This window comes from Mytilus galloprovincialis, chromosome 6, assembly GCF_965363235.1.
Source record: "Mytilus galloprovincialis chromosome 6, xbMytGall1.hap1.1, whole genome shotgun sequence".
NCBI lineage: Eukaryota > Metazoa > Mollusca > Bivalvia > Mytilida > Mytilidae > Mytilus > Mytilus galloprovincialis.
Window position 1 is genome coordinate 55,754,192 of NC_134843.1, and position 12,866 is coordinate 55,767,057.

At 34.0% G+C, this 12,866-nt stretch overlaps 1 long non-coding RNA gene across 1 annotated transcript in view; it reads right to left on the reverse strand.

Moving 5' to 3' along the window:
- Nucleotides 1-1,114: 1,114 nt before the first annotated feature.
- LOC143079916 (uncharacterized) overlaps nt 1,115-12,866 on the reverse strand; it is a 31,145-nt gene continuing 19,393 nt past the window's right edge. The window contains exons 6-7 of the long non-coding RNA XR_012979536.1: nt 4,968-5,018; nt 1,115-4,426 (exon numbers count right to left, since the gene is read on the reverse strand). This is a non-coding gene — a long non-coding RNA (uncharacterized LOC143079916). The remainder of the gene's footprint in view (nt 4,427-4,967; nt 5,019-12,866) is intronic.

Sequence of the window (12,866 nt, forward strand, 5' to 3'; positions counted from 1 at the left end):
CGCATAAGTTAGCTATAATTAAAAAGACCGACATGCTTAATAAATACAGGTAGCCTTTCTGAGAAATAAATAAAGATAAAAAACATACTTTATTCAAATAATTATATATGGTGAGAGGTATAGATACATGTATATAGATAGATAATGATTGCAGGTACATGTACATTTGTACAAGGATAGATAATATTTATAAAGGTTGATGTTAATAATTTATAGTGGGAGTTTTTTTCTCATTTGCTTTTCCTCAACAAATGAGACTGTAAAAATTGGGACCCCTTAGTTGCTTCCCTGGGCAACTGAGGGTTGATGTAACAGGTGATTGTTAATAAAATATGTTAAATATTAAAAAAAAAAAAAAAAAAAAAAAAAAAAAAAAGACCGACATGAATGTTTATTTTGGAAGCTGAAAACTTATAACATAGCACTGTTATGTGACAGCACTACATATGAACAAACTGTAAAGCTCATTATACCTTAACTCAAAGGATCGCTATGACGTACATAAAACTAACATAAACACGATAGACTATATAATGTTTGTGGGCTCCGAACATCCCCTAGTGTTAAAACATAACCTTTTCAATAATCTTTAAAAATCAGTTTTTAAAGGGCTTAACCCTTTCAGATCGATACGAGTCGAAAAATGAAGATAAATCTAGACAGTTCATGCACAAGTGATTGAATTATATTAAAATTGGATAAGCACTAACGTGGCAATTGGCCATAGACGAGAATTCAATGTACACAGAATCAGTGAAGTCATCTTAAAATATAGCACCAGACGAAATGATGTATCTTAGAGTTTTGTAACATGTACTAGATTGCTGATTGATTGAGATTAATGATATGATGTGATCGTACAGTTTTGTTGTTGTATAAAAATTAAAAAAAATTGTACAATGCAAATGAGAAAACTCTCCAACAGAGATTAAAAAAAAAATAGTGTAAAGATTAACAACTATGGGTCACCTTACGACTCTAACAATGAACAAAACCAATGTAGCATTTTCCTGTGTTTGCTTATTCTTCAAAATGATTTATTTTTTCATATTTTCCCAAGTCTTTCTCTGTAACAGTCCCACATGCATAAATCTCTCAGAAAATAACTAAACAAAACACTAACAATTTTTTTTTATATCATATTAACAAATGCACACACACGCATAACTCAACATATGTATTTTAAGTATCATTTGGAAATAAAAAAAATTGAAGTACAGCACATCTTTTATATATCATGGCATTCTGATTTGTTAAAAGAATTATATTCTAATAATGAGTTCACAAACGTACATGTACATTATCATGGTTAAGCGGCAAGTATAACAAGCATATATGAAAACGAATATGTCAATATAAAATAATAGGAACCCTAATTTGTAATCGATCGACATACTGAAACGGATTTTAAGCCGCTAGTTCTTAAGTTGGCAGTCCTCAGAAAAACAGTTTAACCTGTAATCCAGATGAAATATTTTCGATTTTGCTAAGGTTCAATTCAATAAAGCTTTTTGGGAATCGGAAGTCCGCTTACGGTATTGAGAATATTACGTCAGGTTTCCAGACTAAAAATACAGTTCACCCTACCCAGATACTTTATTTTGACTCCGGAAACCGAGCAAACCTTTCTTTAATATTATCCTAAAAGGTATCTTGCTTAAATCAGGAAAATATCAATAATTTCAAAGTTGCTTCGCCGAAACCTTGGCTGAACCAAGCCACTACTTATATTGCATTAAAACATTAAGTTGATAGACAAACATATTCATAAAAAAAGTCAAAATAAAAAGAATAAAAAGGTTCCCCCGAAAATCTCCTTAAATACAAAACAACAAATTGTAAAAAAAACATAATATACAAAATCAAAACATATACTATAGATATGTGTAATTATATGTTACATTATAGACAAAGAATAAAGAAAATACATGTAATTATAACATATAAAATTCATAGATATGTAGAAGATAAAAATAGCTATCCTTAACAAATTTAAAATAATGATTTTGACAAACAAAACTATTTTATTAAAATGCGTAAATCGAATATTTTCCCCTTCATTTTACTGCATTTCAATTTATTTCTGATAGGAGTATGATTACTTGAACAATGTAACGAAAACTTTAACCAAACAATATTAAAGTTATAATTGGTTCGAGTACACAGTTATTTCGTAGTGCGTTTCTTTTAGACAATAAATGGAAATAAAAAAAAATCACACCAGTCCTGCGTTTTCTCAATAATATTTTTACAGCGTTATGTACTACTTTTGGGACAAATTATATCAAAATTATAGAAAACTTCATCAGCTCTAACTCAAAATATGGACAATTTTATGTTAAGGGGGTCTTGAAATCTTTTGACAGCTTCCGAAGTGCTAATTTTTAACCTTTTTAAACTGGACCAAATCACTACTTTACTTTAAAATTCATTACCCAAATATTTTGACAGTGTAATTTCGTCCCTTGACTTATTATTTGAGTCATAACACAGGGAGAAATACATTTGGAAGGGGTATAAACAATAAACATAAACAAAATTGGCAAGTGATACACTGTCCACACTGTGGACTACATGCGTGGACAACGAAAATCAAGGGACGATAACTGTGTACTCGGACCTAATAGGATAAAAATTCAACTTTTAGTTTTACTGATATTTAACATATCGAGCAAGGGAGCTATCATTTGATTTTAATGGGGAAGTGGGTGGCTTTGATGAAAACTTTTGTCTTGAATTTTTTTTGTAATCTTTTTTTTTCCACTCTAAACTGTCCTGCCTTTTTATAAGTCCTTCCTCAATTTTTTTCACATAAATTGGCATCCTACCTTTATATTTTTGCCAAGTTGCTCATCCTGCCTTTTATAAGTCTAAGCTCCGTCCTGTTTTTTTTTCAAATTTCATGCTAGATTCCTCCCTTAAAATCAAATGGTACCTGATTAATGGTTTATATAAAGCATTTAAAACTTCATCTAGCAGGTCTACTTATGGACTGTTGGTCGATGGGTTTTTGCCCAACACTACTGACATATTCTAATTGATGAAATGTTATTTTTAAGACTTCTTACTACACATTATAACACTAAAACAAAGGCAAAAAAAAAAAAAAAAAGATCAGACAAGCTTAGATCTATAAACATATAAAAACACAAAGCATTATAAAACCCTTGTAATTGTAATCAATACTCTGTTAATAACGTATCTGAGCTAGAGCTAGAGGCTTCTGTAGAAATAAATTCATAGATTGTCAACTCGTCTTCGTCGTTTCCTTTTGCAACTTGAATGCAAAGCAACTTGTCACTGCTGTTGTATGCAACAAATCTTGGAGATTTTATCCTACCTTTAGCTAATAAAATTTCGTCGGTTCCATCATCTTTGCTTAATCCATAAATGGCGCTACAACGTCTGCTGCAGAGGACCATATTTTTCCCAGGTGTACAGTCTGGAACAATAATCAAACCTCTTGGGCTTGGGACCGGTACTGTCCACAGTTTGTTGCCTTTGAAATCAACGCAAGATACCATTTTCTTACTCATTGCAGATACAAAAATGAATCCTTCCAATGGATCCCGTGCTTTCACTTCAAGCGCAAGGCGAATTGTGTTTCCAGTAAAGAATGCATAATTTTTGTGATTTAAAATTGTTGTATAAAGTTTCGTATTGTCGAGAATGACAACCCTTCCATCATCACCTTCTCCCAACTCAACAGCAAATAGACCTTTATCAAATGCAATACTAAATGGTTTTAAATTTCTGAGTACAAGTGCCGGTAGATTGATAGTTTCAGGATTTTCATTGATTTTTTTGTCAAGGATTTGATATATCCGTATTTCCATTTTATATGCAAAAGTTACAGCAACTCGGTTCCCAGTCACAGCAGTCATTGAACGTGGTTCTTCATCTAACTGCATTCTCAGGTGTTCTTTTCCGTCTTTAAAAACAATCAACTTACGATTATTACTGTCAACTATTACAATTCTACCATCTTCTATGTAAGATATTCCGCAAATACGAACTGGGTCACCATCTTGCTCTTTATTTATGGATATATTATAAAGGTATTTCATATTCTGTATGTTCTGTTCGGATTTTTGTCTTTTTACGGTGGGAGGTCCTTGGTAAATCATTATCATTTTTGTTACCTCAAGTCCTTTATGGTTGTGAAGTTGTGCACACGATTCACACTTTGGGTTCCAGCATTCTTTACAAAGTTGATCGGCCCTTGTATTCCTACATCTGTCGCAGACGATTTCCTGTTGACTTCTAGCTACATGTTGTATTTGACAAACACGATGGGTCATGTTATATTGAGTATGTGCATTACAACATATTTCACAATATGTATATTTACAGTCTATACAAATTGCACAGACAGCAATCCCTCGACATGTATGGCAGTCTTGCTTGTTAGTAAACGGTGCTGTGTCTAAAATATATAGTATCATGTAAATTACAACATTTGTATATGCAATTACGTGTTTTCTGGGGAATGCATTATCCTTAATTTGTTTACAAAAAAATCAGTAAGTGTACAGATTATTTATGGTTATTATTCGAGAATCATTTCCTACGAACAATTCAGTTTCACATGTCTTGATAATTGAAAGGTGTAGAACCGATATGGCAAATACATGGCACGGCATTTCCTCTATTTATCTCATCTAAATACGCCAAATTACTTTTCAGTAAATTTCAACTTCACAAATTAAATTGAACGATTGCCTTTATCATAAACAAACTCAGAAGAGTACTCATCTATCGCGTTTTGTAATATCCTTTTGGTCACAAAATAGGTCACTAATTGTTTTCAATAGTTGATTATTCGCTTATAATCATTAAGAATTTAAAAAAAATGAAATAGTCTTGTTTTCGAAATAAAGAAGTTTTGCTCGATCCTCCTGTTCAGTCAATAGTGATAAACTGTAAGTTAAAACCATCCTTCCATCTAAAACTCTTTTTCAAATTACCTGGTTCATCTTGAACTCTATAGATGCATTTAATCAATCGGTATAATTTGCCTGAAATATACAAATACAAAAATGTATCATCATACATGTTCTATCACCTCATGTTGAAGTTCATGCGTAAGAAAAAGAAGAAATAAAACACATGTTTACCTATTATGACTTTGTTTTTGTTTATATATCATTTTCAATATAATAGAATGGAATGCGACTGTCATACAAGTCAAAGGTTATGCTAGCTGTAAAACAAGGTTTAATCCACCATTTTGACATAGTAAAATGCCTGTACCAAGTCAGACACATGACAATTGTTATCCACTCGTTTGATGAGTTTGAGCATTTCATTTTGTCATTTCCTTAGGAATTTTTCGTTTAAAGATTTCCTTCGGAGTTCGGTATTTTTGTAGTTTTGCTTATAGATATGTGCTTTTTATAAGGTTTCATGATACATGTATGCATCTTTTGCATACTTTCATCAGTATCGTTGTGATGCCATAAGTTAAAGGTCAGATGTGTGTTGTTATATGAAATAAAGATGTTGTGACAAATGACAAAAAAACCCAGAATGGAGTGGAATATTTGCTTAATTCTTCATATTTTGGAAAATTTTCAATGAATGACTTCATTGTATTTGTTTATATAACAACATATACATGTTTAAAGCCACCATTGAAGACAATAGTTGAGAGTCTGATCAATTCTTAAATCTGATATCTCCAGTGCAATTATTCCCCGATTGAATCATATTTAACCGCAAGAATAATCAACAGTTGTTTTTATCAAAACTAACTAACCAACTTATCATCACGAAAGCCAATTTTAGTGAGGGAAGTTCTTCAAATATATGTACCAATTAACATATTTTCTTGAATATACATAGTTATGTTATAAGAGTCCATCATTTTACAGGAACACAGACAATTTGATTCAAATGACGTTTATAGTCGAACTCAACGATGAAATACTAAACACTTTTCGGGTCGTTTTACTGCTTAACAGTTCCGTTATGCAATCAGTCGTCCTTATTGAGCATTAATACATGAATTATCATACTTAAAATCAGCAATTGAAAATATTGGACCTTTAAAAATAGTCAAAAAGGGTACAACATCACCATTAAATAACTATAAAATGAACAAATATTAGATATTTCGGATAACAGATATCCTTCTTCAATAATAGCACGATGTTAAATGAATCATGTCAATATATTCAAACTGAGAAACTGTTTCAAAATCTTGAATTCATACAATTTAAGCGAACACCAGACGCTGATACAATTTTAAAATTTCCAAACACGGCGCAAAGATTACAAAGATATGCCAAATGAAAATAGTTATTATCGATGTGAACTGACACAACTCTAAATTTCCAAAGGTTGTGACAGTTTAGATGTTGTAACTGCATTGAGGGCAGTCCTCAAACGAAAAAATCAAAAATGTCCTAACCGATCCAAGTTGGTATAATATTTCAAATTTGACAACGGTAGGACAATTGCAACAGAAACTACATATTTAAGCCTCCCAAATGAATATCAGTCTAATAATGATAAGAAAAATAATGTTTTATCTAATAAGGTGAAATAATTGAACGTGGCTACGTACTTATACATCCATCCCGAATGAATGGAGCCCTGCAATTAAAACTGTTATTTTTAAAAATAATTTCGAACTGTAAAGCCAGTACTAAAGCCGGAGTTATTGGAAACAGGTGATGACAGGAAAATGAGGGACTCAATCTATGTTTTTTCATTTATGCCCTCTGGGGAAACTGTTCGTAACTTTCTTATCCAAAATCTTTCCCGAGCGACTCTGTCGACCTTCGACCAACCTTCGTTGTGGTCTATGATTGTGATGGTAAGGTTTTTGAGATCAGCTTGTGTGTGCCCAGGTGATCTCAAATGACGACTTACGGGTAGGTCGGGCTTGCAAGTGTAGTTTCCCCAGAGGGCATAAATGAAAAAAACATAGAATGAGTCCCTCATTTTCCTGTCATTATATATATATCTATCTCTAGATTAGCCTTCCGTGACAAGGTAACACTACGACTATTGAAGTTATATTTTTATATAGCGGATGTGGTCGAGTGGTCTAGAGCGCTGGACATGAGGCTAAGCGATTGGTGCTGTAGTGTATCAAAGGTGTGAGTTCGAATCCCGGTGAGGGACGAACAAAAAAAAATTGTCAGTAGAAAATCTAACTCTAACACTGTTTGGAGTAATTTTCAGACTTATATAAATATTTGTATTAACCATGTATCTCTATCACTCTGAGATCCAGTGGGCATATATATTGTATGGTTTGTCACTTGTTTAGACTTGTTTGTATGATATACTTATTTCTAGTGACTGTATAATGAAATGCATCATGATCCCATATGATATATATAAATTGTTGAGTTAGATTACTGACAATTGAAAAATACATTGTGTATAAAAATAATAATATAACATCTACACACGCTTAAAAACATGTGTCTCATGTCTATCTCTAGATTAGCCTTCCGTGACAAGGTAACACTACGACTATTGAAGTTATATTTTTATATAGCGGATGTGGTCGAGTGGTCTAGAGCGCTGGACATGAGGCTAAGCGATTGGTGCTGTAGTGTATCAAAGGTGTGAGTTCGAATCCCGCTGAGGGACGAACAAAAAAAAATTGTCAGTAGAAAATCTAACTCTAACACTGTTTGGAGTAATTTTCAGACTTATATATATATATTGTTAGACGAGTATATATATATATATATATATAAATTTGCGAAAGCAAATTTACAGATCTAACATTGTTGGGTTGATGTTTAGACGAGTTGTATATACATTATGTACACAGCCATGTATCACCATCATTGATGGCGATCCGATGGATACATCTGTTGTAGGGTTGTCACTGACTCAGACGTACTTATGAATATAATTATTTTCTGTGACTGTATCTTACATTAATTTGTAGGATCCTTTACTATAGATAATTTAGCTGATCTGTAAACAATAACATCTTCATGCCTTTTATATCATGTACTGTAGTACGCCGCTAGATTAAAACTGACGTGGAAAGGTAACACATGCCCACCGAAAGCTCTTTTTATGAGAGCCCAGGTGGTCGTGTGGTCTAGCGGGACGGCTGCAGTGCAGGCGATTTGGTGTCACGATATCACAGTAGCATGGGTTCGAATCCCGGCGAGGGAAGAACCATAAATTTGCGAAAGCAATTTTACAGATCTAACATTGTTGGGTTGATGTTTAGACGAGTTGTATATACATTATGTACACAGCCATGTATCACCATCATTGATGGCGATCCGATGGATACATCTGGTGTAGGGTTGTCACTGACTCAGACGTACTTATGAATATAATTATTTTCTGTGACTGTATCTTACATTAATTTGTAGGATCCTTTACTATAGATAATTTAGCTGATCTGTAAACAATAACATCTTCATGCCTTATATATCATGTACTGTAGTACGCCGCTAGATTAAAACTGACGTGGAAAGGTAACACATGCCCACCGAAAGCTCTTTTTATGAGAGCCCAGGTGGTCGTGTGGTCTAGCGGGACGGCTGCAGTGCAGGCGATTTGGTGTCACGATATCACAGTAGCATGGGTTCGAATCCCGGCGAGGGAAGAACCATAAATTTGCGAAAGCAAATTTACAGATCTAACATTGTTGGGTTGATGTTTAGACGCTACTGTGATATCGTGACACCAAATCGCCTGCACTGCAGCCGTTAGACGAGTTATATATATTTACAACTCGTCTAAACATCAACCCAACAATGTAAGATCTGTAAATTTGCTTTTGCAAATTTTTTGTTCTTTCCTCGCCGGGATTCGAACCCATGCTACTGATATATCGTGACACCAAATCGCCTGCACTGTAACCGGCGCGCTAGACCACACGACCAACTGGACTTCAAAATGAAGCTTTCGGTGGCCGGGTGTTACCTTTCCACGTCAGTTTTAATCTAGCGTCGTACTACAGTACATGATATATAAGGCATGAAGATGTTATTTTTACAGATCAGCTAAATTGTCTATAGTAAAGGATCCTGCAAATTAATGTAAGATACAGTCACAGAAATAATTATATTGATAAGTACGTCTGAACTAGTGACAACTCTACAACAGATGTACCCATCGGATCACCAGCAGTGATGGTGATACATGGCTGTGTACATTCTGTATATACAACTCGTCTAAACATCAACCCAACAATGTTAGATCTGTAAATTTGCTATCGTAAATATTTTGTTCTTCCCTCACCGGGATTCGAACCCATGCTACTGAGATATCGTGACACCATATCGCCTGCACTGTTACCGGCGCGCAAGACCACACGACCACTTGGGCTTCAATATGAAGCTTTCGGTGGCCGGGTGTTACCTTTCCACGCCAGTTTTAATCTAGCGTCGTACTACAGTACATGATATTTAAGGCATGAAGATGATATTTTTACAGATCAGCTAAATTATCTATAGTAAAGGATCCTGCAAATTAATGTAGGATACAGTCACAGAAATAATGATATTTATAACCAGTGACAACTCTACAACAGATTTATCCATCGGATCACCAGTAGTGATGGTGATACATGGCTGTCTACATTCTGTATATACAACTCGTCTAAACATCAACCCAACTATGTTAGATCTGTAAATTTGCTTTCGCCAATTTTTTGTTCTTCCCTCGCCGGGATTATATATATATATATATATATATATATATATATATATATATATATATAATATCTTGCAGTTATTTGTAGTATCCTTTACAATAGATAATTCAGCCGATCTGTAACAATTCCTTTTCATACCTTATATATCATGTTCTGTATTTTATTAATTAAAACTGACGAGGAAAGGTAACGTCCGGTCACCGAAAGGTTTATATTTGTGAAGCCTAGGTGGTCGGGTGGTCTACCGTGTTATGTACAGTGCAATGCGATTTTGATGCCAAACTATCTCAGTAGTATAAGTTCGAATCCCGGTGGTGGAAGACCAAAATATTTGCGAAAACAAATTTACAGATCTAACATTGTTGGGCTGATGTTTAGACGAATTTTATATATAAATAGATATAGTATAAATAAATGATAATGATTCAATTGTTGTGTAAGCATGTGTAAGCATCGTCTATCATTGTGCAATGATGTGTACACCTTTACATTGCTGATGTTGTAAATTTATACTAAGCAGATTGGTCAATTGGAAGTATTGATTTGGAATACATTTTCTTTAAACTGTTTTAAAAGAGTTAAGACATTTCAACCAAGTAAGGGTAATTTAACATGCACATCATCGTTTGCTGATTGGAAATTACAACTGATGTTGTCCATATTGTATTAACGTCTTTATCAAGTGAATATGTCTTCTACATAATGAAGACAAACAAAAGCACGAGAAAATCAAAGCGCTTTAAGCGCTGAAGGCAGTTAACCATAAACCAAGGAAAACGTAAGTATGAAAACTGTGGCAATGTTGCTTCAACATTAAACATTCATATATAGTACATTTATGTTTATCTAATGACTTAATTATTAAGGCAAATAATTTATATGTTATCAAGGTTTCAAAAGCGATGTATATATCAATGTATATATATTTTATGGCGAGTCTGCAGTTGTACAAGTTCCGATGATTTCAGTTGTTCTTCTTTGGTAGTTAACGTTGGTTTAAGTTGACTGCTAGTACATGTAGTACAATTTGACTGAGTACGAACAAGGAGGTTATATGGGAAGGAGAGAGGACGAAAGACGATAATTACACATAAAATGTTACCGACTTTTCTGTAAATGGGTGTTAATTAGTTGAGATCGTCTCTGTCACAAAGGGAGATTTTGTCCTTATTACATACCCACGGAAGAACGGAAACACCCGAGGTGTCATAAACTGACCGGATATACAAATATTGACATGTTAAAAAGATTTTTTGTGATATTTTTTATTAAATAATTAAAAATTTAACTTTTATGTTTAATAGTAAACTGATAACCAATTGAAATGAAACGAATATCCGTCTTATTGCCGTCAATGTTTGTATCAGCAGAAAGTAACTTTTACGTTGTTCCCGATAAATTTCTCTATGTTTCAATTGCAAATATTCCTTCCGGTCGTTACCGGTCACCGTAACTAAAGAACTTTGCATATTTGTATATTTTCTATGATTATTACCTGTCTATTCTCATAAACAGAAATTGAAAGGTGATGCGTAAATCTTTGTTTAAAGCAATGTAGTGTTGAAAAAAAATCGCACACCAACCTTCCTTTAAACCCTCATAACTTTGTCATTTCTTTATCTTTTTTCACCGTATACAGACGCGGTAACAGCCCGGTACATCAGAGGGAAATGTCAAGTGGGTTATAAACATGTCGGTTTCTTTATAATTTTATCATTTTTCTCTGATCGAACTGCTATCCTGGGGATGCTAATTTTGTATCAGGCAGAGTGTTCATTCTCCTTCTCATGTAATAGTATGAATGGACTTGTCACCCTGGAAAGAAAACTGAGTTTGTGTTCTATAGTACAAAAGTTATGAGACACGAATCAGACAAATGCTCACTACTACAGGGATCAAAGGTGAGGTCTGACTGACCTGCCCATAGTAAATGAAAATTATTTGTTATTTTGTCCCGTACATGAATATTTATTGTTTAGGGATGGGGATCTCGACAGTTTTCAAGTTCTCAACAGGAAGGGGGTAGGGTGACCCCAGGGACTTCCCCTTTATTTCATTTGATTTGTTATAGTGTTCCATACATGAATATATATGGCTGAGGGGTGGGAATCTCATTGGTTTCCAAGTTCTCAAACAGGAGGCGTGGGTGACACAAGGCACTCCCCCTACATTTCATTTGATTTGTTATATTGTCCCATACATGAATATATATGGTTTAGGGGTGGGGATCCCGAACATTTCCAAATTCTCAAACAGGAGGGTGTACAGTGACCACAGGTACTCCCCTTATATTTCATTTGATTTGTTTTACAGTCCCATACATGGGTATGTATGGTTAAGGGGTGGGGATCTCGACCATTACCAAGTTCTCAAATGGGAGGGGTGGGGCAACTGCGGGGACTCCCTCTATATTTCATTTGATTGATTATATATTGTCCCATACTTAAATATATATTGTGTTTAGGGGTGGGGATCTCATTAGTTTCAAAAGTTCCCAAACAGGAAAGGGTGGGTGACCCCGGGGACTCCCTCTATATTTCATTTGATTTGTTATATAGTACAATACATGAGTATATGGTTTAGGGATGGGGATCTCGACCATTTGCAAATTCTTAAACTGGAGGGTGTACAGTGACCACAGGGACTCCCCCTATATTTCATTTGATTTATCATATTGTCCTATACTTGAATATATGGTTTATGGGTTGGGATCTCGACCGTTTCAAAGTAATCAACAGGAAAGGGTAGATTGGCCCAAAGGACGCCACATATATATCATATGATTTGCTGACATTCAGGTATAATATAATATAGTTGCATTATTTGTGAAAATAAAGCTGAAAGAAAATTCAAACTACTTTAACTGACCCTTCAAAATTGAGAAAAAAATCCCCTTCAAAATTGCAGTAATATGTTTACACTTTAAAATCATCTTACATGCATTATCATCATTTATCACTGATTAAAAAAATTTATACTGTGACCATGAACGTATATATTGTTAGATATACTGTTCCCAACTGTCACATTGTATTGAGCTGTATTGGATTTCAAGTTGACAGTAAAATTTGTCAAAAAGTAATTTTGAGTTTCTGTATAAAATATATTCTGCATGCGTTTTCTTTCTTTTACATATATTTTTTAGTTCTAGTGTTTATAGTCATTTACCATGCATAGATGTATTTTGTCACCTGTCTGGATTTTTTTTACAGTTGATCGG